Source organism: Bombus pascuorum, chromosome 7 (genome assembly GCF_905332965.1).
Source record: "Bombus pascuorum chromosome 7, iyBomPasc1.1, whole genome shotgun sequence".
NCBI classification, from domain to species: Eukaryota; Metazoa; Arthropoda; class Insecta; order Hymenoptera; family Apidae; genus Bombus; species Bombus pascuorum.
The window spans coordinates 6,674,824-6,701,524 of NC_083494.1; the positions used below are offsets into that span (position 1 = coordinate 6,674,824).

General features: G+C 32.7%; 1 protein-coding gene across 9 annotated transcripts in view; it reads right to left on the reverse strand.

Moving 5' to 3' along the window:
* Nucleotides 1-26,701, reverse strand: part of LOC132908868 (dual 3',5'-cyclic-AMP and -GMP phosphodiesterase 11-like) — a 149,182-nt gene that overhangs the window by 86,228 nt on the left and 36,253 nt on the right. The window lies entirely within an intron of this gene.

Here is a 26,701-nt window from a genome sequence, read left to right on the forward strand (position 1 = left end):
TTGTATAGTGTATCGTTTATCGCTTTTCGTAAAATTGTAGGTGTGTTAATTTATGCTCTTCGATCTCTTGCCATCTTTTAACTTGAAATAATATTGAAGGTTCTTCGCTATTTTCTTTGCAACTCTACACCAAATACGTACGAAATTCAAATTAATTAAATAAAAAGCGACGATACAACAATATTTTTCGAAAATAATGTTGAAAACATGATATCTTGCTGGCAGAGGTCTTCCAGTTCCAATGACACGGTTAGACACTTCGGCTAATACATTTACTTTTAACTTAGTTTTTAAAAATCAAAAGCATATTTATTTTAATTGAAAAAGAAAAACGGGTATTCTATGTGTTAGAGTTTAACGTTCGTATATTTTAATAGTATTTTCTAGAGTACAACATGATCCTATCTGTTTATGTTACATATCCTATACAGTTTTCTAATTACATCATCGTTTAGCTTTTACATAAAACTAATTAGTGAATTAAGCGATTAAAAAACAATTCTCGATAAATGAAATCAAGAAAAAAAAAATTAAATATCCAATCAGCAAATATTTGATAAAAGTGAGAAATAAATTATTAAACATTGGTATTAACTTCTTGTAACATTTATCTATAAATGAACGTACGCCGATGAAATTGCACATTATTTGTTCATGTAAATTTTCCTCGTTCTTTATAACTTTAATTATAAAATATCAGTGGTATCAAGATAATGAGAACACAAAGGGCGCGCAGGACTGGGACTCGCTATAATTTATCGTTGACATTTTTCATTGTCGGTCCTGTTTCATAAAATAAAAAGAGCGTGCGACACGCGCTCAAAAGTTGAAAAACACGAAATAATCCAATTTCATATTTTACAATTTTTTCTGCTTTTCCTCGGTAAATAAAGGCTTTAAAATAATTCGTATAATATTTAAGTCTTCATCCAGCATTAATTAGATTAGCTTTTCCTATTGTTTATTATTATTGGATTATTGCTATAAAAGCTTTCGCGTATTGCATCATCCATCGTAATAAATCTGACGCACAGGAATCGCTGAAACTTTTAATAATTTCAGATTGAGAATCTAAAGAGATTTCTACGTGATATCGTTACCAATCCATCGCGTAAATATGGTAAAGATGGGAAAATGATATGACAGGAAAGTTTTAATTGAAACATCTTAGCCTTATCCTCTGCAATTGTTGTAGTCAGTGAGAAGTTGCTATCTCAAGCAAAATTGTTCAAGATTCTGTATATATGTACACATTGAAGAACTTATTCCGATTCTGCAGGAACCCTCGATGTCGTTTGTATGTGCAGAGAATCACTGTAGCTAGTGACGGATTTAACCCTTTGGATGCCTGAAGCTAATAATCATTTGGGGGACCCTGAGCTAAGCCAAAATTTGGGGAAGCTTATGCTGGCTAAATCTATGTTTGTTAAACTAATAAGTAATCGACATCTACGTTTAAAGATCGTTTGGCCGATCTGTGAGAACATGATATTCACTTGGACAGAGAATATTGATTTCATGTGAAGTAATTAAGATGCACTAGCAAGTACAAAACTGCTTTCAAAACTCCCATGGTTAGTTTCGTTGGAGGATTCAATCGTTTTTCACGTACTCTAGGAAACGCAAGAATCCTCCAAAACACTGTTCAGAATGGACCCATCGATAGCTCGATGGGCGTCTTGAATATTCGAATGACTATAACGTGCTGATTCAACAAACATCGTTTTAGTCAAACTAAAATTTTCATTCCCCTGGTCTCTTCGTACCAAAAAATGTATTTTAAGTAATTCTGGCAATCTATTAATCTGCTTAACAAGCACTTTTGAATACCGTAGAGTACCGGAGCCTGACACTTACAGCGTCATTAGCGTCAAGGTAAATCCGCCCCTGACTCTAGCACATAGAAAGCACGTAACTAATACCAATGCTTCTTGCGACGATGATACTCTGATATCTTCTTGCTCGCTTCTAAACGATCCTTCGTTTTGCTACAGGTGGTACAAGGTGGGCTCACATTCAGAAGCTACATGTGAGTTTGTATCGTTAAGTTACTCGAAGGAGCTGTGGAGAAACGCATACTTTCCCAAATCAAACCTGATACAACGAAATCAATTGCTGCATCGAATACTCCGTACTCCACGCCTATTTTAGATAATGAATTAATTGCTCAGTTTGTTGAGCACAGCGGACCCTCGTATAACGCGGCGGATTTGCCCCGTATTATGAGAGACGGCGTTACGGGAATCGCACTTATTATACACGCACACAGAGTTCGACCGAATAACACGCAAAAGCTGGCACGACGTGATTCCTTGCAGGAAAATAAGAAAGAGACATGGAATAAAATTTGTTTCCTTCAACATGTTACGGCACATGTTATTCAGATGCACCTTGTTTAATTAATATTCAATATTTAAGTCTATTAGTAATTTATTAATTTAACATGGTCGGATAAAATTTAAATTTTCTTAGTCCTGCCCAGTAGGGAACTAGTCACGTTTGAGTACACTCGATCGATTTTCCAACTCGATTTTCTCGAAATCTAAGTCGTGAATGGACAAATTTTATTTCATATTTTTTTTCGCGTCGTACCAGCTTCCACGTATTTTTCGGTCGGACCCTGTGTACGGTCTGTGAATGTGAATTATACAATTCAAATGTGTTCTAAAGAGTTTCCAATTTAATCCTTGTTTAATTTAGACTAATGAATATATATAATGATAGACGTACAATCACCTCGAGGTAGACGTTTACACGATGTACCTTTTGATAATATCTGAAGATTGGTGAATTCAGCGGAAACGCGTCACTCGACGTTCCGCAACGATGCATCGTGACGCGTCCCACTGTTAGAATATCACGAGTTTGTTTCGAGTACGAAAAATTCAAAAGTGTTTGATAATAGCTGTGTATAATACAGTAACTGCGGTAAGGTGATTGATGAAAGAAAACTTACTTCAATAAGCGTTCGAAACGATGACTAACCACTTCAATACGTTTCTATGAACGATTAACGTGTGACTCTCTGTGTGTCTTTGTAACTTGCTGACTAACATTCTGTTTGTTATACTCTAGACGTGTAAAACCGATCCAATGTTAAAGGAACTTTCCTCCTATCGAGCATTATTTTCATCTCTTGTAAAAATGCATTTTTCTTCGTTGATCACTCTACCGTAATTGTTTCATCATTTGTAGCTGTTATCAAACATTTCTAAATTTTTCCTACTCAAAGTTACACGAATGTCAAGGTATTACAAATTATTGCACTGGTCTTAAACTCAGCTGTGGTGGTAAAAGTAGACAGTCCTATCTAAAGAAACACAAACGACATGGAAATCTTGGAAACTATGACCCTGAGAATAATTTCACGATTACCATCATGGATTTGCCCCTCGAAATTAAATAACGTTTGCCTCTGACGTCTTTCCCTATCATCGATAATAAGTGAGATATCTAAGGTGGTCAAATTAGACGAGACACTCTGTACGTAGAAAATTAACATACGAATATTTGATTTATCTAGAACTTCGACATTTATAAGTTACAGAACTGGATGACACGAAAATTATCTTGGAAAACGACTGCAAATAGTAATTTCAAAATAACGTGTTCTTTATAGCTGATGACTCTTCGTTACAGGAATATCACTTACTTGCTTGTTTCAATATCATGTGCTATACAGTGGAAATTCTGAACCGAGGGAACGTTATTAAAAATTCTACAAAGTTAAAAATTAAAATATAAAACCTCGCAGCATCTAACGATATGGTTATTGGATTTAATCGTAATTAATAATTAATAATAAACGAATAGAGTGTAAACATACTTTTACTTTTAGATTATATGGGAAGTCGTATATGGACTTTATAGCATAAATGACCCTTTTCGTCTATTCCATAGACTGGCAGCCTTTAAAGGGCATGTTAGGATCGTTCTCCCTTCATCGGCTGTATAAGGTAAAACAGTTTGAAACATTTCAAAGGAACACTTAATCAAAAGGAATCGTTTACGTACTATCTAGCGTGTGTTTAAAAAGCCAGCAATTCTTTTTTTTTTTTTTCAAAATCATCCTCCCGTTTGGAAAAACAATTAAAGTCTAAGATCGTATGACTTAGAATTCACTTCAGAAACGATACATAACATTGCACGTGTTGTAAAATCGCTATTTCGATATTTCAACGGTTGCACATAAAAGATACAATACATCATAAAAGCGTAAAGAACATGATTGTGTATCAAGCAGTGAGAGATTATATTTAGAAGAAGAAGGAACAGACAAATTCCCGAAACGCACGTCGAATTATGAAAATCGTTTACCGATGATTCTCATAGTAGCGGATGAAAGTCAATCAGTTAACTGAGGTAGAAAAATATTTGAACAGAAACGTACGTGTGCCCACTGTTGGAAGATCGAATTCTTAAGTAACATTTAACCCCTTCGCATCGGAGGATGAAATATCTTGCTACGCAATGTCGTTCGTAATATACGCTTTGCACGAGATATCTTGCAACGCAATGTCGTTCATGTGATGCTTTGTACGAGATATCTCGCGATGCAATATCATTTGTGTGACTCTTCGGACGAGATATCTCGTACGTCTTTTTATTAAAACTTCAGATATCTCGTCCAATGATTCGCGTAAAAGTCAATCCGTAAGACGTTGAGTTTGTAAACGTTGAAAAACGGGACTCGAGATATTTCGTTCAAATCGTTACATGGACGATATTGCGTCGCGAGATGCCTATTTCGTACAAAACATCGTACGAAGGGCATTGTGTGGCAAAATATCTCGTCCGAAGCGTATCATAGACAGACATTGCGTGGCGAGATATTTCGTTCTCCGATGCGAGGGGGTCAAATGAACATTTTTACCTTTAGAAACATATACAGCGTGGAACTCAGTTCCCGCGATTTTTCAGACACTTTGGATAAAAAAATGTTTCGGACGATAGTTAATCAGCTTTCGATCGACTACAAATTACGATGTTAAGAATTTCGAAAAATGTCTTACTTTAACATATTTCTATATTTTTAAATGGAACAATACGTTCTCTTTTATGTACCGTTCGATCAGTTTTTAATTCTTTATAAAAAAATATTAAGGTACTTGGATCGAAGAATTATTGAAAATTATTTTAACTTCAACGTTGTAAAACGTATGATATGAAAGACAAAGAGAAAACAAAACAAGGTACGTTATTTTGACCGACCGTGGCAAGTGCCAGAAAAATCGTGTAGATTGATGTCCCACGACCACCCTGTATGTTTTACTACCAATCTAAATTTTAATCAATTTATATCTGATGATAGAGTTAGAGCATGAAACAAATCGGATGGTAAATACTGGAAATATCCAACGGAGCATCGAGTTTGTGTAATAGTACTGAAAATTTCGTGTTTACCAATGGAAAGATAAATAAACGCGGCTATTCAAACACAGATAGCGTAGAATCGTAAGAAATAAAATGCAGGAAAAATGTAATCTACAAGCAATTTCATCTTTTACATTGATAATAACAGCAAATATACATTATGCTCTATGTACCAAAGAGCGATAATGCGAAACATTATCGTCGTCGCAATCGTTGGACATCAACGTGATCGACAGAACATGAAACGATTCACAGTGAAATCATTAAATCATCTACGATACTACAAATAAATAAGAATTAGAAAGACGTGTTATAAACAGGATGAAAGAACACGTTGAAGCAATTTTTTAAAAATTTAATCGAGCCTATCTGTCATGATAAAACTCGTTGCAGTTCTACAAGCTACATATTTCTGCAACTTATAATTACATTTTGTTTCGTATTGTTGCGCGATTCGCTGCACGACATGATTTTTGTACGCTATTTATCTACAAACTTTTACACCACACTTTCATACCGTAGACTAATCAACAATACGATCTATACGCTTTTATATACAACGATACGAGCTCATACGGAGATCGACTCTCTTTTTAACACGTTGACGCCGGCGTGCACCACTGGTGGGTCACACGCGTTTGTCCCGTGAGGCAGCGTGCATTGTCGGTGGGACACACGAGTTTATTCCGTGGGCGGCGTGCATTCGGTTGTTGACGAAACGATCGCCCGATCGAACAATCGATCTATCTCGTTTGCAGAGGTATCTTCTCTGATACGACTAAAGTCGCGCACGGCAACCTCATACTGTCGCAACGATGTGCGATAATTTATAATAACTGACAAGTTCTGTATTCGTTCAAAAAGTAACTGGAAATACCCGTCTACGTATAGGAAGCACGAAAAAAAGTGGAATGTACTCATAGAAGGTTAATTAGTTTCATTTATACGTCGACTAAAATCATAGAATATTTTCTGTTTAAATTGTTTAAATAATGAATATCATCGTTGTTTCGTACGTTTAAAACGACGACGCGATTTGAAAATCCCGCCGATGACGAAACGCGGTCTGTCGCACTTCGACGCTTTTTAAATGCTGAGAACACTCTTCGAAAAGGAATTTATCGTCGAATTACAGCAATTTATTGTAATAAAATTATGGACAGATCATCGATAAGACGATGGGTACGGAAATTCAATACCGTTTAGTTTAATACTGTTTCGCGTTACGCAGAAGCTTACAAAACGACTTCGTCACAGATGATAGATGACATCGATCGATTCACATGATAGTTTTTTTGCCAAATTTAAAAAGTTTTTGGACTGGATACAACGCTTTGTGAGAAACTATTGTGTTATACATATAAACTCGCGGTGGGAGTATATCGTAAAGGTAGGCACAGAAAAACTTGTGTAACGTTGCGACAAGTGCTGGTGCAACAGGAGTGGTGATTGTATGGATAAATAGCTAAGTATGTTTACTAAAGTTACAAAGGAAGAAAACTCTTTAAAATACATTTACGTTATTGTTATTTCAAAAGAAATATGATTTTCCGAATGGTCGTCGCAGATATGTCGCTTTTAACTTCAGCAAATAGATTTTACTTTGCAATTGCTAAAAAATTACATTTCAGCGTATTTATCTATAAATTACCATGAGTTTAGCTACAAACTAAGAATGATTTATATTCGCAGAAGTTTTCGCTGATAAATCGAGAAAATACATATTTCATAGATAATATTTCTTATGCGGCATAATTTTCCTTACATCGCATATATCATCCGTCAGAAAAAAATTAACTTATCTTTTGTATATTGAAATTTCATGTATATGCATACTTGTTTTTGACTTATTGGACTTGATAATTTAGCCTGCATTCGCGATTATTTATTTCTTAATACGACTAGCAAGATTACACTGTAGTACAACGTTGCTCGAGCAAAGAGATATACCAACTCATTCAAAACAAATCGAATGAAATTGAATAGATTATGTGGCAAAGTTAAGTAACTCTAAATTTAAAAAAGATTCTCCTATACAGAGTACCTTTGAATATTATAATTTGTAGATGTAATCATAAAATATTCATTAAACACTTTTTCACTGCCTCGTACTCAATGACAAATATAATCGTTAATATTCGAGAATATAATTCGTATCGAGATGAATTGGCAGATTATAACTGCGGATGATTCAGTATCACTTACGATCAACCATCAATCATGCGGTAAAGGAAAGACGGTTCCCTTCGTTATTTCATTAGTAAGTTACGAATTGTAAAAGTCAAACCAGTTTCGTAAGTAAACGTGAATTACATCTACTCGTATCGAGGGTCATACGAGGATGACTTTATTAAACAAAGATTTTTAATATTTCCATTTTATATTCATTTTATATTTAAAATATTTTAATATGCAATATCTAATATATTAAGAAAGAACTTCCTTTATGTTCTCGAAAGAAATCACTTAAGTTAAGAAATTACAGTCTAACTTCACCCTACATGTAATACGGTTTAACTTTGCCTAACAATAATTTTCAATATTTGGTTGAAAATTGATCTTTCGACATCGCTTATACGAAACAATCGCAGTTGTTCGAGAATAGCTTCCAATAACGTTGTGCCAAAGCAGTTCGGTATTCGAGGTATAAGCGTTTCCAGAGCAATCGGATGAAATGGTCAAATATTTGAGATAACGAAGCAGGAGTTCATCGTTTGGAAGAAAAACGCATAACGATCGTCCACTTGCTCTCCATTTATTAACGAGTTGGCCAGGATTAATTTGGCGGGTAATCTTTGCGAGAAAATAGGGTAGCGGTGCGGTTAACTTGACATTTACGGCAGCCAGGAGGATAAGTCCGTGAGCTTTATTCGAATATTAAAGTATAACGTTTTAAATGTTTTAGCATATTAAATGATCGCACAACGTAGAAAATGAAATTTTGGTTCCGAGAAATTTGAAATTTATCGACTAAATCACGTCCACGTTCCGTTTTCTCCTAAACGAGATTTTTAGGCGAAGAAATTTCGTTTTACATTCTCGCGCGTGGAATAACTTCCTGTCGATTCTTTACTCTTTCTCTCGATTGTTTATTCTTCCTTTCCTTTTCGACGACGTCATTAACGACGTGTAATGCTGGTTATTGATAGTTAAATGGAATGGTAGAAGTGTTTATTGCTTTTGATAAATTTGAGGAGGTTCTCAACAGCCTTCGTATTACGGAAAGATTCCTCCAATGGTTTGGGAAGTTTGATCTGATTGCAGCGAGATTGTTATCCTTGTTCGATTGGTAGCTTGTTCAGGTGGTATTATTCTCATTCAATTGGAAATAAAGCAAAGATACATATAATTGAAAAGTTTCCAAACCAAAAATGAAATCGCAAACACAATTTCGTTATTCTTGATTTTCGTTCTATTTTAAGCCATAGAATCTCCGTCGCTGCAATTGTATTTATTAATAACGAATTTTCGTACACGTTAGAAGAATTTATTGCTTAATTTAAAAATTTATGTCATCATTTCGCAAAACAGCTTGTTCTGTTCTTGTCGTGTTTGTGTAATAGTATCGTCACTTAGTGGTAAAATAATATATTGTTTTTCGTTTTCTTTTAATACTAAACATAATTACCGTTGATAAAGTCGACGTGACAGTGCATTCTTTTCACATTTTACTGAAGCTAGGAAAATAATCTCTTTCACTCCTGATAACAATACTGTAATACGCGTACGTGGGAAAAATAATGTTAACAACTTGACAAAGCAGGTTTTAAGTTTGAGAAACAGTTATATCTATAACTTCGAAAAGTTTGGAGTCCAAGATTTATCAAGCCAAAATGTCGAAAATACGAAGGAATATCAACGACTACAATTTTAAATATTTCAGTATCTGAAATTACTTTACTCCTTTAGAAAATGAAGATTATACTTTATCTCGAAGAACAGAATATATTCCTCCATATAATCAAAGATACGTTATGAATATACGGTTATCAAGGAAACATATTTATAACAAATTTTCAAAACACGTTAGAAAAATGATGATCTAAGATTTGGTACCTTACAATTTTAAAACGGGTAAATGAATTTTTTTAAAGTAAAAAATCCTGTATTTGCCAGGAACTAAAATTCTTTTTCTTTTAAATAACATACGTTAAGTATACGTAGAAAAATCGATTTGGAAGTACATTAATTATAGAAATCTATGAAAAATTATTGTATCACGACAAAGGATTATCGTTAATATTTGCGAAAATCTGTACGCCAACACACAACTTTATTGACTCTTTCAGAATAGACATTCGATATGCATACACCTTTCTTTCATTCGAATGAAATATTCACACGCGTGTATCATATGTGAACCGACGTATCTATATTTTCAAATATTCTTGCCTTGATCCATATTGTCTAATATACATACATACATACATACATGCAATTTCCATTCACCGTTGCAATTCAAGGATATTGTTGTGCACATAAATTATGTATGTACTACTAAATTAAAGTAGCGGTCATTAAGTATGCTTGCAAGAAGATACTATTGATTATAGAATATAGAGTGACCTAAGGCTAGAACCTGATAAATCATACAAGCTGTTAATTTATATATCAGGAAGTATTCCAGGTAAATATCAAATGAGGGGAACGTAATTTTGCATTAATCGAACCAGCGATTGCGATTCTCCGTATAAAATAGTATTGATCCGTTTACATTTAAAAAAAAACTATTGGTATCCACGTCTTAATTAGGAAGTCTCATTAGTTACTTGGACTTATGTTCTTAAATGGTACGAGACTGAAGCTAATGGATCGAACTTATCTACCATTTGACGCGTCACTAAAATGACGTAAACTCACAGATAATCGTCTGTGAAATAATTTGTAACGAAATTTATTGATAGGAAAATAGCCGAGTAAACGGAATAGTAAATTATTTAGAAACAAAGAAATAACGCGAAAGACAATGTTTGATATTTTATCGCTATGGATGTACATTCTTTGAATCGTTTCACAGAAATTCATCTGTAGGACAGAATTGTCATAATCATGCGTGAGATGATATTTAAATATGGCAGTTAAATTCGATTCACTACAGTTAAGTATAGTTAAATACAGTAAGCCCTACAGGTAAGTAATCGAGACCCATCAGGTAAATATTTTAAATAATATAATAATTAACCACCGATGTGTCGATGTATTTTATCAGTAGATTTGAAAGTTCTCGAATTACCAAGTATCAACGTGTAATTTCAATTTTCTGTTACAGATAAAAATTATAATTAATTACGATTAAAGTATATTAACGAAATGAATTAGTTTGTAACATTGAACTTAGTTCTACTTATTTTTAATAAATTAGTATAATCCATAATTTATAAATTGCTTTGAATAAAATTTCAGCCAGCGTTACCAGCTGATTCATTCGACAATATAGTAGGAACGATTAAACGAATGTCATAAGCATAAAAATTTGTCATATGCATAAAATTCTGACACGTCGTTACTACATAAAATTATCGCGCAATTTATACCAATTTGCAAATCATACGGTTTTAAGTGTTGAAAGATACACCGCTGCTTAATAAATATAAATCAAGTTACAGATCTTGTTATTTAATCAATGTATATTAATTTATTGAATCGATGATATAATACAAGATTGCGTCATTTAACGAAATCTATATTATTGCATAATGATAGTTCGCAATTAGAGATAGGATCACGTTATGAAGAGAGATATGCAATATAACCATCGGCGTCATTCCATACGTTTAATCAGCTTAATGTATTGCTACTTTGGTTTTCCCACTAATCATTAATATGAATAGTATAACACGCTTTCTAAGTTTGCAACTAGAAACGATGGGAAGACCCGGTAATGATGAATAATCGATATTACTGAGCTCCTAAATGTGAATTTTCATAACCACCTTTCCTGCATTATGTAAATGTATACATTGTTTTTTAGGTACATACACATTGTATATACTTAAAAGCATTCTGAGTTTTGCTTATCTTTGATAAAATGTATTTTTATTACATTTTCTTATTTACGATATTTTAATTATTGTTTCATTATCATGATACGATAAAATTGTAAGTAAGTTACGAAGGTTATGCAACGAGATATCGAAATCTGTAACAATGAAATAAGTTGCGATATTTTTCAACAAGGTTTATAACGAATCGTTCCAAAATTATTTATGTTCAAGCTATTTCTATAATTTTTAAGCGAAGCAGAGCAGATCGTATTGTAACTAATTTAAGCTATAATTATTATATTTGAAATTTGAAAATTATTATATTTTAATATAGCTATTTATTGCTCCTAAACCCTATAAAAAGATGATAAGCATACTCCTAACACTCATTTACATTTCATACAGATCGATACGAATGATGCTATTAATTTCATAGTTATTACAACATCGTTCAGCTATACTTTAAGCATTAAATAATTCGGAAAAAGTAAAAACGATGAAATAAGAATTACAGCGAACAAATTATTATACGTAGAATAAGGCAATCGAATGAATACTCTTACACATAAAGCTTTCGTTAAAACCTATAACTAAGATGCATAAAACTCTGATTTTGGGTAGCTAATGTAAATGTAACTGACGAATCCCAAACAATTTTTAGGTCATCAAGGATATCAAATAATTTCATTACAATTTTTGTAAAGTATCATTAACAAAAGGTAAATCTTAATATCGTTAATAGGACTACAAAAACAAGGCAGAAGATAAAAATTATTTGCACGAATTAAAAGAAAACGATATAACATATAACATAATACAATATAAAATTAAAATAAAATTAAAATACGATATAATAATTAAGCTGTAGAGAGTTCGCTATTCTCCTGATTTAAATCGTTTTGACAAAAATTCGCGATTAATCGGACAGAAATCTTCTAGAAATCTGTCTATCTGGGTAAATCCGATTTATAGAATTACGAGACACGCGCGAGATGGAATAAGAACGAATATATAACAAAAAACTAAAAAATCGAAGTCAACAACAAGTGCAGTAGATACAGGCGAACAAATATTTAACTTTATTATTATATACGCACGATGTAACTATCATCTACGAAATATCCATTGTAACATCGAACAAACAGGCCCTTTATAACGCATCGTTCCAAACGAAATAATAATTCTTAAAAGCTTTAACGATCTCGTAATAATTTATCAGATTTATCTTGTCCTTCCGCGCCAGGAAGTATACGCGTATTAGCCGGCTATTCGTTGTTAATTCATAAACTTTATATAGCAATAAGCTGCAACAGTCTGCAGAGTATAAATTGGAGCAGATAAAATGCCGCCGTGAAAAATTCTAATAAAAAAGTTTGAGAAAATGTCGAGCAAGCTGACAAGCAATTTCACAAGCAAGATGACGCGATACTCGACTGCTCCGCAGGATAAAAAAAACAGCTTACGACGGTTGAACGTACGTTCAGCTATTACTACTGAAATCATTGGATTTTCCAAGAAATAACAAACTCTTTTCCCGGTCGTGGTTTTCGCTAGAACCCAGGGACGTTTTCACAACTAAAGTTTGCTCTCTGAAGAATAATCGACAGGAAAAGAACGTCCCAAGGATTCACGTTGCGACCGCGTGGTCTACGCTGTCTACGTATCAACCGCCATCTGAAGAATTCAAAAGGCTTGAGAAGCCGACAATACGGGATAAGCTCTGGCCATTAGCATTGCCACTACCATAGTCAACGATCGGCATTGCGACGAGAAACGATTGACTATGAAACGGGACCTTGACACTTGCCTATTCACCAATCTGCTCGTTACTATAACGTTTCTACTTTGACCGTGTTTCCGTTCTGAAACGCAAAAAATCAAGTCGATTCATCGACGCCAGGAAATACTATCATCTTTTATCTTTTTAACGACATTTTGACGTGACGCACGAAAATGTCAATATTTTACGCACTTACATCGATGAACAATTATTTTCCATTTCAAAGTCCTACGATGCCTGTTAGATGACACATCGGTGGCTCTTTGTATCCTGGTCGTGTCGTTAACAGCACGTTGCGCAGTACCGAAACTCTTACGAAGAAGCGAACTGAAACGTTCAGGAAAAGAAGTCACGGAACAAAGCGCGACGTGCTATTAAAAACACGTTCGACGCCCGAAGAATCATAAATACGTTGATACAGTAATTATGAAATTTCATTTATTTGAATAGAAATCAAGGAAATTGTCGGTTGATTTAAGTGTCGATTTGCTTTAACGTCTAAAAATGCCATACTACTTTTGCTGAATTGCGTCTAAACCTTTTAGCATAAACGCGTCTGTAGAGTTACATTCTTTCTGTACCTCAAGTCATTCATGCCTCTTCTCGGATTCTGTCAATGCTCTGTATGGTTCAGACTGAGAAGGCACATTCATAAGCATATTCTCTTGAGTTTATGTAAAGTTTACGTACGTCCGCGGCATCTGTGCCACTCATAAGCGAATCGTTAATCTAGCACACAATGAAATACAATCTTTTATATGTTCGATCAGTACTTTTCTTTTTAAATTTTCTATCTGGTATCTTAATAAAATACGTATTTATAGCATGAAGAAGCATTGGTTAGTAGCAAAATTGGAAATTTTGTACTCAAACAAAAATCTAATTAAAAATACAAAAAAAAAATACAAAATTATTGTACTCTGATGAGATATAGGCAACTAGTAGATGCTCTACTATGTTGATTTTCATTTTTCCGATTATGTTTCTCCTCGTTGTGCATTCTATTAACATGTTGTACCAGCGATCTTCAACAAGTGCGCCGTGAGAATGTTTAAAACGTGCAATAACTGACAACTGACAATCTCTCTGATTTCTATCCAAATACATGAAGTTTCATATCAAAAAAGTAATTATTCCATCGATATGTTTACGGTTATTCGGATGTGGAGCGTGTTTCTAATAGCACGTTGCATCATTACAGCAGTCAAGAGCTACTATGGTAGCACTGACTACTTTCTTCATAGATCGTCAAATAGAAAAATGTCAACAGCCAAACAGCCGTACGTTGTGAATGTCCTGCTTCGAACCAAATATAATATATCGTATTTTGGGGGATAATTCAATACTAGCCGAGAATAAGGTTCTAAAGCGCATTTAGTACATTTCGAGATAAATCGATTTTTAGGTTATCGTAATGCTGTGATCCAACAGAAGAGCTAGGAATCGTAATGATACATTTTATTTCAGTATTTATTGCAATAAAGCAAAATAATTAAGGATGATGATAAAAAATAGCAAACAATAAACGATAAGTTCTTTATGGAAAAGAAATATATTTCAATTCGAAACTTCTTAACTGAAACTTGGATTTTAGTTAGTTTTAATTAGATGCGATGTAGACCCTTCTCCAGTAGATTTCAAACACCTAATATGCTTCTTGTTTTTAACGTTACATCGCCTTATTACTGCAATGTCTGCAATCTATACTATACTAAAATGATCTACAGAGTCTATGTACTCTTAACTCAATTTTGATCACAATATACTCCAGACTCTTCTTCTCCCCGGATGGTGTTCAATTAGCTCACCGCGCTTGACACGAAAAAGATTGAAAAATGTTGAAAATCGATATATTATGTGTACGTACATATTATACAGAGAGTGTGTCAGTAACCAGGATACAATCGATGGGAGAAGGGAGCTTCTACACGAGAGAATACGTTGGAAATATAGAATGTATGATTTTGTAATACATACATGAAATTGGCAAAGTGGAAAACAAAGCCATGAATGAAAATAAAACATTTGATTTCGCATTTTTTATTTATTTTCCCATGTAAAATAATCTCGCTGATTGTCCATTCGTACCCAGTTGGAAATTACTCAGATGTAGACAAAATTCGATTTTCTGGAAAATGAAACGTCGTTTGGAAATATTATGTTCTACGCTTGAGATTTTTCACGTAAAATTGTCGAAACTTTTGCCAATTCTACTATAATTAGCCGGATAATTTTTACATCTACATAAAACTCTCTACAAAGAAAATCTCGATAATTCGTGTCACGGACACAACCACAAAGACACAAAGACGTGAAAAATTAAATTTTACGTCTGGTTGAAAGCAATTTAAACGAAATCAATCGAAACAAGAATAGATATAACATATGTATGTATATCATTGTACATGGGAAATAAAGAGAAAGGAAGTATCGGACGTTAGAAAGTTACACAGTTTACCGCAATTTATCGTAGGAGTTTTGTCCGCCTACGCATCTAAACGGTACATCGAGTCGTGGATGGAATTGTCTAACTTGTGAAGTAATAGATATTTCATTACGTCTTCGTAGAAAAATAAATACCATAAATTTGAACTCGATAATAGTAACATAAATTTTCCAAACGCAATGAATATAAAAGTGTATACAGGATACATGTACATATATATATACGTATGTATGTACACACCATATTCTTTCGTATGAACGCTGTTTGATTTGTGACGAAGAAAACTTAATTTTTTTCCAAAGTGTTCTCGGTAAAGGTTTCAATGTATTTCTATTTAAATAACACATTCTTAGCAGATATCTTCCTTATCGTTGATTTATTACGAATTTCAAGTAAAGTCCAATGAGGCATAACGAGACAGAAGTATTTCTTAGGAATACAATTTTTCTTTTTATTTTGGATGATCGTCACGGCTGATTCATCCGCAGTGAAAGACGAAAGCCGGGGTATCGGCACCAGCTCACTGGTTGAATTCATTTCATTAGTCTGAAATATCCTCCACATTCACTGAAATGTCAAGTAAAACGAGTGAAATAACGATATTAAATACGGAGTAAAAATCTGATATAAGTGCATTCGACACTTATAGAAACTAGTTTGCACTTTAAACTTTGAATTGATTATCTTATAGCAGCTTAACCGTAAAGAGTTTAGTTTTAACAAGATAACGTCAGAATATTTCTTGTTAACTCGCAGCGTGAAAGATTAAAGCCTAGGAAGAAAATTATTTAAAGCGAGTACTTAAGATTTTATGTTAGTGCTAATGAAAAGTGCATTCTTCGGAGGATTTGCCTCTGAGAGTCATAAATATATCCTACAAATTACTATGCAAACATACAATTAATATACGTTGTTGGATGCGTCATAAAATTCATAATATATTGCCAATGATAGAAATTTATAGTACAATACTACAGACGAACGATAGTTGATATAAAAGTCTCTACAAATTCAAACGTGCTATTTAATTATCTTCATTGCATTAAATCGAACAACTTTTACATGGAAAACTTATTTACATCTTTAGTAGTTTGAGAAATAACTTCGTATATATTTGAATTGATCATAGATATTATATACATACATACATATATATATATATATATATATATATATATATATATATATATATATATAAATTCTTTAAAAATCTTTGCAAAATTCCTTACGATGTTAAAATGCCAATAACATGTTTTATCTAAAATGTGTGAATATGTGGAACATTTAGTTTCTTCAATTATCCACCTTTCATTGCTATTACAAGTTCCTTAATTAGAAGAAAGAAGATAAAACATTAAATTCTTCAGGTCAATATAATATAAATAATTTGGAAATAAAGCTTTTATAAATATAACTCCAGATTTTTCTTTCGTAGTTTAATAGTCAATGATTTTATTGTTCAGTCAATAACATTTCAATTGATGTATTTTCTCATAATGTAGCCTTAATAACTGGTGAATAACTAAGATCGTTTCTTTTAAGAAAAGAACTGTTATTTGTAAGATTAAAATGTATACAACAATAATATAATAATAAGTAACGAAATTGCACCCTTTACATTATTCCTTGTATCCCTTTATATTAACTTTCACTATGTTCATAATAAATAATTATGGTGGCAATATTAGAGAAACAAAAATGGTGGATAATAATTCATTACGAACATACATTGTATTGTAGTTTTTGCAATGAACGTCGATCTCAATTATCGAAGAGGTGGAAAGGACGACCGTGTCGTCGAGCTTAATGATACGCTGTAAGTTCTGATATTCTAAATAGAATAAACGAAGCGGAACGTGTTACGTCACGATGGAGAATACTGTAATATGTCACCGTACATCCGCTAACGCTACAAGTTAGTGGGCGTATTCGTAATGAGAGTACATTTAAACGAATATTCGTGTTTATCAATGTCCAGGAAGCTCGGGCGTTTAATAACTTTTCGATTTTTCAACGACTATATATTTTTTGTAAAGCTGTAAATCAGCATAAAACATATATATTATGGAGATATAAATAGTAGAGTAACGTTAAATGCTTGCCTAATATTTTATGATTGGGAATTTAAAAATGTATGTGTTAAATATATCAAACAACTTAAATCATAAATAATTACGTACGTAAGTACTTACACGTTTCATCACACAGTGTATGTATATATACTTCATATATATACATATATCGAAGTACATAATTTGAATTATATTCATATCGTACGTTCATATTGTACATTCATTTGCCGGTTTTGCTTTTAGTAATCAGATTACTTAATGACGTCAGTACAAGCATGTCTGAGTCATCAAAGTGTACATTTCCCATTACGAAACAACATTCCAAAATATTTAACTCCATCGATATATCCTAATACGTACTTACTAACAATAGTTAAAACAAAAGTTTTCGCTATAACCGTTTTTTCCATTGGAAACCGCTTTTCTCATAACATCATGAATCATGCGTTAAGGTTAATATCACAAGATAAAGTCGTAAATATCCGGGAAATAAAAAAAAAAAATTGCTTGTTAGGAATTGACACATTTTTCAATTAAAAAATTTAATGCTCCGGCTTGTTCGCCCCAATATTTGTTACGTAATCTAATGTGTCGAAATAAATCATTATTATCTGATGCAATGTTAACGAAACTTATGCGTGTAATTAGCTTTCAGTAATATCTAGACATTTCGTTCTTCCCGACAATAAGTATTTTAATTACAAAATTACGGATAAATTGAATCGTAACAGTTTATTCCTTGTTATTATCACTATGTGTAATAGAATATCGCGAGATTAAATTCGTTACAATTTATATATCTTGGTCAAATTTAAATACTTTAGCACAAATTGTTCAGTTTTCGAATTTCCACTTATAAACGCTAGTATGTATATGTATAATACGATGTACAATATCGTTTATTATGGAAACAGATTCACAAACATTATTTTTATACATATAAAAGAAATAATTTATTATTCAATACAATACATACCAATACGTACATATATGTTTTGTTTATTAGGATGTAGTAATTGTTTATTATAAATGCAGTCAGAATGCAGTTCGAATTGCTATATCCAAGAAAGCATCTTGGTCGGAGACTGTTCCAACTAATCTGTGATTTCTTTTCGACTGTATAAATTTATCGTCATTTTCAATATTTACGTCGAAAAGGACTCAATGCAAACACGATCCAAAGCAATGAAATCTACAATGTAAACTGATTTTTTAATTATAATCAGGTATCAGTTACGGTATATAATATGTAGTAGCATAATTCTCCATCAAATTCTTTATGGGCACCAATTTTATCCGCTTAAATTTATCTCTACGTTTAGTGTTAGAAGCTACATGTGCCAAATAATTACACCTGTTTCGAAATTTTGCGGTATGTTTGAATAACTACTTCTACTCATGAACGAGATATATTCTTCTATATATTCTTCAACCTTTAATGTTGATCCGTTACTATCGCACGTTACTTTTAAAAATGTAAAATGTTAGTTTCTAGTAGCGAATTGTGAAATTAATTATATACACCGCGGATTTCTATGTATTTATAGAAAATTTGTAAGCGCAAAATTGCACAGATACACGTAGCACGAGAAAATATATAGAATATTCAAATTACAGTGCATTTTATTTTAATATTTAACGGATAAGACAATTTTCTACCAAGATTGTATTTTTTTAAATTTTACCTTGCGTTGTATTTAATTATATATGGATAAGAATCGCAAATATGAATCTAATAATATTATTATTATAATAATATTATTATTATCGAATAAAAATTGAATTTATACAGTCTATTAATTACAATAAAAGGTACGCGTAATAACAGTACAAACATACGTAAAAAGGTGCTAAGGAAAATTCTGGCGTATTTATTAAGACCTGTATCTTTTCAGAATCGTACAAATTGTGTGATATTTGTGCTCTACTTCCTACGCGAAAATGTTAAATATAAAACACCCTCGCCCTTTTCGATGGATTCAACCAAGCGAAACTATCCAATGATCGATTCGATAGCATCTGACATAACCGCACTATACTTCCTTTGAGTGGCGATATTAAAAATTTAGGTACGTGTCGATCCATCGACTCACCGACGAGTCCAGAAATATCACTCTAGATGCAGCAGATAACATCCAATATTTATTAAGATCGGAAGAAGAATATTGTTTTGTAACGATTCTCACTTTGACATTAGAGTCGGTACGATATATGTCCTCGGATAGTCAACAGAAAGTTGTGTAATGTTTGTGATAGAGAATATATCTTTGATAAAAAAAATTCAAGGATAGCAACTAAAGAAAAAATAGAACTATCGTTATCGCGTAGTAATGAACATGTTTCTATCTTACGATCAAATTAATGAGGGATTTTATAAACGACATCCAACGTTCCATCTGAACCTACAGCGCGTCGTTAGCGATAAGAAACATTTATTACAAATACTGAAACATTATAAACATGCTGGAAAGGTGGCGAAAGAAAAAAGGCGGTCTTGCAGCGTGAAGAACACGCGATGACTCATTTTTTACGATTTTACGAACATCTGTGAAATGATATGAATTAGTTTGGCAGATCGTTAAATTTGTTTTAATATAAATAGCGTCATATTATTTAGATTATAATTATTTACAAAGCACATAATTTCCCTCTTTGTACTAATTTAATTTCTTTAAAAGATATTTCACTATAATCAATTAAAACGATTGAAACCTCTATTCCATGCTTCAATATCCACATTTTATTTTTTTTATCGGTTTTAAACCTGTCCTACAGCTAATAAAAAATGTCAACATTTTAGCAATTTTCAATATCTACAGTGGTTGCAAGAAGTAAGTATTGGTACACTATTACGATTATTATAAGATTTATATACTAATTAATTGGGTGCAAGTATATTAAGCTTCGTGTCATTTGATTCGTTACTATGAAAACGAGATACACTTAGAAGCAAATAAGAAAAAAACACCTCGCTGCAAGATAAAACTACGTGCGGATATTTTCTGTACCCACTGTACATCCATTTCTCCTTGCTGAACTTTATCTCCTCTAAGGATAGTTAATCTTGTTTTAACTAGCGATCAGAAGAGTCTTAATTCGAACTACAAACAACTCTTATCCCCAATCATAATCGAATCAGTCGATCGACATTAACCAATCTAACTAACTAATCGTAAGTCTAACTCGTTGAACAAGCTGTATCTTATAATGAACCTTCGGAATTTATACTCCGGGGCTGTCCAAGTCTCGTAAATCGGATAATTATTTTCTACTCTGATCTAATTTTCTAAAGTATCGCAAAATTCTCGCTTCTCTAATAGTTCTGCCCTATTTTAGTTATTCGATTTTAGAAAGTATCCTTTGAAACTCGAAGACACACGGAGAACCGGAAGAATAGGTTTCTGAATTTTCGAAACTATTGCGCAACAATATGATTATACGAACTTACACCTGTCGGAATTTACTAACATTTATATTAGACAATTTGTGTGTCTTCTTGCACAACTGAACTGATATTATTCGCCTTACTTTATTAGATACGATTTGTTAGCATTAGCTATAATACATTACTATAAGTGGAGCTCCTAACATGATAACTTGAGATGACTCATAAATCATTTGCCTTATGAAGAGATACTACAAACAGAAGTTGCATGGTTTTCAGGGCATACGATACCGTAATCGATTTGTTATTACTTTGCTTTTTCATCGGGATGTGACGACCACCTTTAGACCTTCAAATGGAATGCCTAACATTTGTCCGCGAATTCCGACGAAGCGTCAAATTTTACGTAAAAGCTATTACACGAGATAAAGCATGGAATTAATAATTAGCGAGACACATTTTCCAATTAATCATTTTACATTATATGCATTTCTAGGCAACAGAGAGTCCTCGTTGGTTTCGTGAAATAAACCACCGACACCGACAAAATTCCTGTGGTCACCAGATCATTCGATCGTACTTAATTAATAAATCGTTAAAATATGGTATCAGTACGATGATTGTCCCGCGCGTTATGCTCGGTAGTCGCGTCATGTCCAGTGTTCATCTGGTGACCGATTATGCCGCATCAAACATTCAGGTTTCACCGTTGCGGCATTGATGGTCGATTTCACGAAGCCAATGAAGATTCCTTGTTATCCGGTGGCGTATATTTTCCGAAATGACTAATTTGAGTATATTTTGCAAAAGATTAATTTGAAAGTATCTCGGTAATTATTAATTTTAGACTCTGTCTCGTATAATGTTACTTTACGTAGAATTTGATACTCTATCGGAATTCGAGAAGAGATATCGGACAGTTCATTTAAAAAACTAAAAGAGATCATCGTATCCCGATAAAGAAGCAAAATGATAAAAAAAAGTTCTACACTAAATATCATATGTTCTTTTGGAAAGCGTGCAACTTTCGTTTGATACATTTCTTTTTGGAATTATTAAGAGCATCATGTTACGAGACTCACTCTGTATAATCATATCAAGTTTAATCGTAGAAGGAATGAAATTTTAAAAGTAAATTTTACAAATCACGAGTTACCTAATTATCCTGTTTGAGGTAGAATTGTAAAATTGTAAAGGAAAACCTATAAACTTCTAACTTGTCAAGTCATTAATATTGTTCATTGTAAATCATTTGTGGTCGAGTGATCAAATTCAGTAACCTCGATTCGTGTTCCAACATTCGACGAGCATAAAACCGACAAATTCGCTATTATTTCCCGACCTTTAAATCAACGATATAAATCACCAGCATAAAACATCGCCTCATCTATCAGAACGTCATGTCTGCAATAAGAGTTGCACATCGATATTTTTTTGCTGCATTTATCACTCTTACCAGTTCTGAAATCCCATCAATATCGTTCGATAAAATAATGCTTGTAAAAAATAACATTCTAATAACATAATTCTGAACTTAGATTCGCAGAATCTAAATTTCACGAATCTTCTCGTACATAAATCGCGTTTACGCATAATTTTCGATTAATCGTCAAGTCGTTTGACTAAAAAACTTACCTACACTGCAACTTCCTCGATAGTTTTGTCTCATCAAAATAGCTAATGTGCATAAAACTATGCATTTGCATATTTATTCAGTCATCCATCAACTACGATTTTACGGTAGTTACGCGATCAACTTCAAACCGAATGATCATAAATTTTCAACCACTCAATCGTCTAACATAAAATTGTTCCACGTGAATACAATTTTTGTACGAATATAGTACGAATATAGTTAATCGATTATAGTTAAACGATTTATACTGTCCCGTTATTCAATATTTGTATGGCCTACATGTTGTCTAAACTACGTTTCAATCAACCGCTAATTACGATTTTACAAGGTACTTACAATCGATACCGAACACTGTCGAATCAGAAGTATAGCACACAAACGGGCAACATGTGATTAAATTTGTTTTAGAAGATTCCATTTGATCGAAATTCTGTTTGAACGAGAGACATTGTAAGGGTCGATCGATAGAGTGGATCGTGTAGACAGAGGACCGAACGTTGTTTAATGTAAATGCAACTTTAAGTGCTACGTAATATATCGTACGTGTATATGCTGATCAATTAAAAGGATAATTACGAAAAAGAAAAGCTATAATAAGAGGTTCGGGGAAGCTATAAAAGTTTATACTTCAAGCAATTGCAGGACTAGTAAGAGTTGGATCGAAATACAGAAACGTTAAAGGCGACAGATGTTTCATCATGCTGTAAATTCGATGTAGATTCAGACCTCTGAATTTCTTTTCTTTACATAAGGCATACTGCTTCGAAAGTTATTGAAGGCCAGCGTCACGTTATGTATGAACGTGAATTTCCTTTTCTATTGATTGTAATAGAAGAAGAAGAAGAAAAAAAAGAGAAAGAGAGCGGCAAAGATTATAATAATAAAGGTGTGTTATCTCGTCAAGAAACATCGATGACCTTCAGTTCTTACAAAATATAGCGGCGATAAAAAATAGTTCTTTACCACAATATTTGTTCCTTCGTAATAAATATTTTCTTGCTAAAACATTTTCTTTGATCGTTAATCCTTTCGCGTTTGAAGATGCGTGTACGCGACATTCTAATTTAATAAATTACTACTTAATTATGCGATAATCAATGTATCTGTACTTGGTTAAGCTGCTTTTAGTTTGTAACGCATTATGTCTTTTTTAGAAAACCAATCGAGAAAATATATTAACGATTAGGCTAAAAATGATTCCACCTTGAAAGGGTTAATAAAGGATTAATAAATCTTGTATGCACATTTCGCAACATGTTTCAATTTTGTGTTTGATAAAATATATCGAACAATTCTAGAGAAATCTATCGGATCTATTTATTATCAGGACGTTAATTTGTTAGTAATCGATACATAGAAATTCGAATTCAAAGTTACATGTATATTTCTATTATATGTTTAAGCTTTATCGAGATATTTAACTCCCTCCCTCTCCCTCTCTTTCTCTCTCTTATCTACTTTTTACTTTATCTAAATGCTTAGCCTGGATAATCGATAACCGGTGTTGTTACTGATTTATCGAACTGGATTGTCTCTTGACTTGTTTGGGTAATCAATGTTCTGTCGCACCACGTTAAAGAGTTCAAAGACTACTTTTACGTTGTTATATAGTAACGACTAATTACATACAATTAAACGACAGCTATTTTAACAATTTTTATACAATTATCTTTATAAACTGATTACACGTTTTATTTTTCCTATTAAATAATAGATTACTGTGTATGATAGCTCGTATGTTAGTATAACGCCATTTATATCGTAACATCGTAAAAAAGAAACTTTTTGGCAATAAACGTACAAAAAAAGACTTCTTTCGAACGTAAGATATAATAACAAAAAAGTAAATACTTTTCATATTTAAAAAATTTGCTACCACTTGCGCCATTAGGATATTGTACTCGAAAAAAAATCAGTCGAATATCCAAGGGCTTGTTTCATTCTTGCGAAACGAATTTCCATCGAAGAATGAATTCTTTCTTTCACACAGCATGATATTTCATGTTTACAGAATATTCCATAAAAAACCAGAACTTTATAATTGTAGGACTTGTAAGTACTAAAGTCTAAGAAAAATCTCTTCCGACGAAAGAAAGTTTCACAATTCTAAAGTAACAGATTTTTTATCTTGCATATGAATCATCGAAGATAAAGTAGAGCACAGTGAAATTTGGATGTGTGTGGAGACAAAAAAATTAGTGATAACGAACTTTAGCTACCTTCGAAATTCAGTCATGCCAATTATTCATTAAAAATGTAAATATTCCGGTTTGCAGTTGAAAATAAAAAGCTGAAATCCGAATTCCTAAATATACGAAACCAAAGAAATTAATTTGAATTTCTAGCTTTTCCAATGGTTAGTTTCAAACGTACGTTTAGATATTTCAGAACACTTTCAGACAATCGATGGTATTCTTAAAATTTTGACGTTCTCAATATTGTTAACAAATATTGACAAATAGTGATCCTTTTAGTTGACAACCTTGAAATATCATCCTATTGATAGTCTGAGGGCACCCTCATTGAAAGAAACGTTATTATGACGATAGATACGTTTCTCAAGAAATTAGTTCGAGCAATTAATCTTTTACTTATTTTATTTCTGTAATTCGTTTGAAAGCGAAATACGTAACTGCTGCATACGAATTTTATATGAGAAACATCACCAAACTTAAGGGACTGAAACAATCATTGAATGAGAGAACATAGAGATTCTGAAAGAACGCAAGAAGAATGGAAAGAATGAAAAGAAGAAAATAGGTAGGTACATATGTAGCAACATCTTTCAAATAGGTTCCTTCAATTTTGATAATTTTGAAAATGGCTTAATGTTTCTTTACAAATATTTATAACAAATGACACAAACCTAGTATGTAGCAATTTCTACTTTAATCGGATCGTAACGTTAACTCCTGAACATCGTTAATTTATGCGAAATTAAGTACAATAAGATTAATTAGCTCTAGTAATTGGCAAAACTATAACTGTGTTCCTGCGGATAGAAAAAAATTGCGGAGGAAAATTTTGTATCTTTTATCAAACTCTACTTTCGCGTGGTGCAATTTTTTTCTGAAGTGCATCGGTGCAGTTCTAAAGTGCAATTCAACTTTTTTTTTTCAAACCACACCTACGATATCTTCTGCATCTATTGATCGTGCCATTCTGAGCAGAAATGTATTGGAGTAAGTAAAGTGGAAAATCTGTCAATACTTTTCGAGAGATATAACTTTCCTTTGAACGTATACAAGAAACGCTCAAACTTCTATCGATGCATTCCAAACATTTTTCCACTCATTTTCTTACATTTTAGTCATTATAAAGTTCGTTTATCCACGCTTAAACCATTCTTTTTAATTCGTTTTTTCATCTCATCTATTGAAATAAAAGGTTTAGTATACGCACTATTTAAAAAAAAAAAAAAAACTCTACAGGCAAAGATGTTAAAAATCTCGTAATTCTTTATCTTTAATACGAGAAAATGGGATTTTTATAGTATACAGATTCTGAAGTTGCGATATAATTATGTGAGAATTTTAACGAGTATGATTACTACCTTACCTTGCTTTAGCGCATGCCTACTCCCATAATTACTTATCTATTCAGATACTTACGTCAGAAAAGAATTACATCAGCTAAATACGTAAAAGTATGTTTTTGTCGAAGTATAAGCATTAAATTATTATTATTTAGGATGTTATCTATGTAAAGAGGAATTAACTGAAGTAATTAACGATAAATAGACTGTGAATATCTGCACGCCATGTTTATGGGGGAAAGTTTGACAATGCGTAGAGCGTAGATAACGTACGAAAATGTCTAAAGTACAGTATTCATCATTATTAGAAGGTAAAATGCATTTTTATTTAAATTCCACTTCTTCAAATGCGTTCATAAAAATATGTAGTTGGAGGAGGATACGTAGCCTAATGATAAGAAAGAAAATAAATATTTATCTACACATTCTTTTTCATAAATCAGCGGATGCTCACTTATGGACATAAAGACACTCGTTATTTTATCTAATT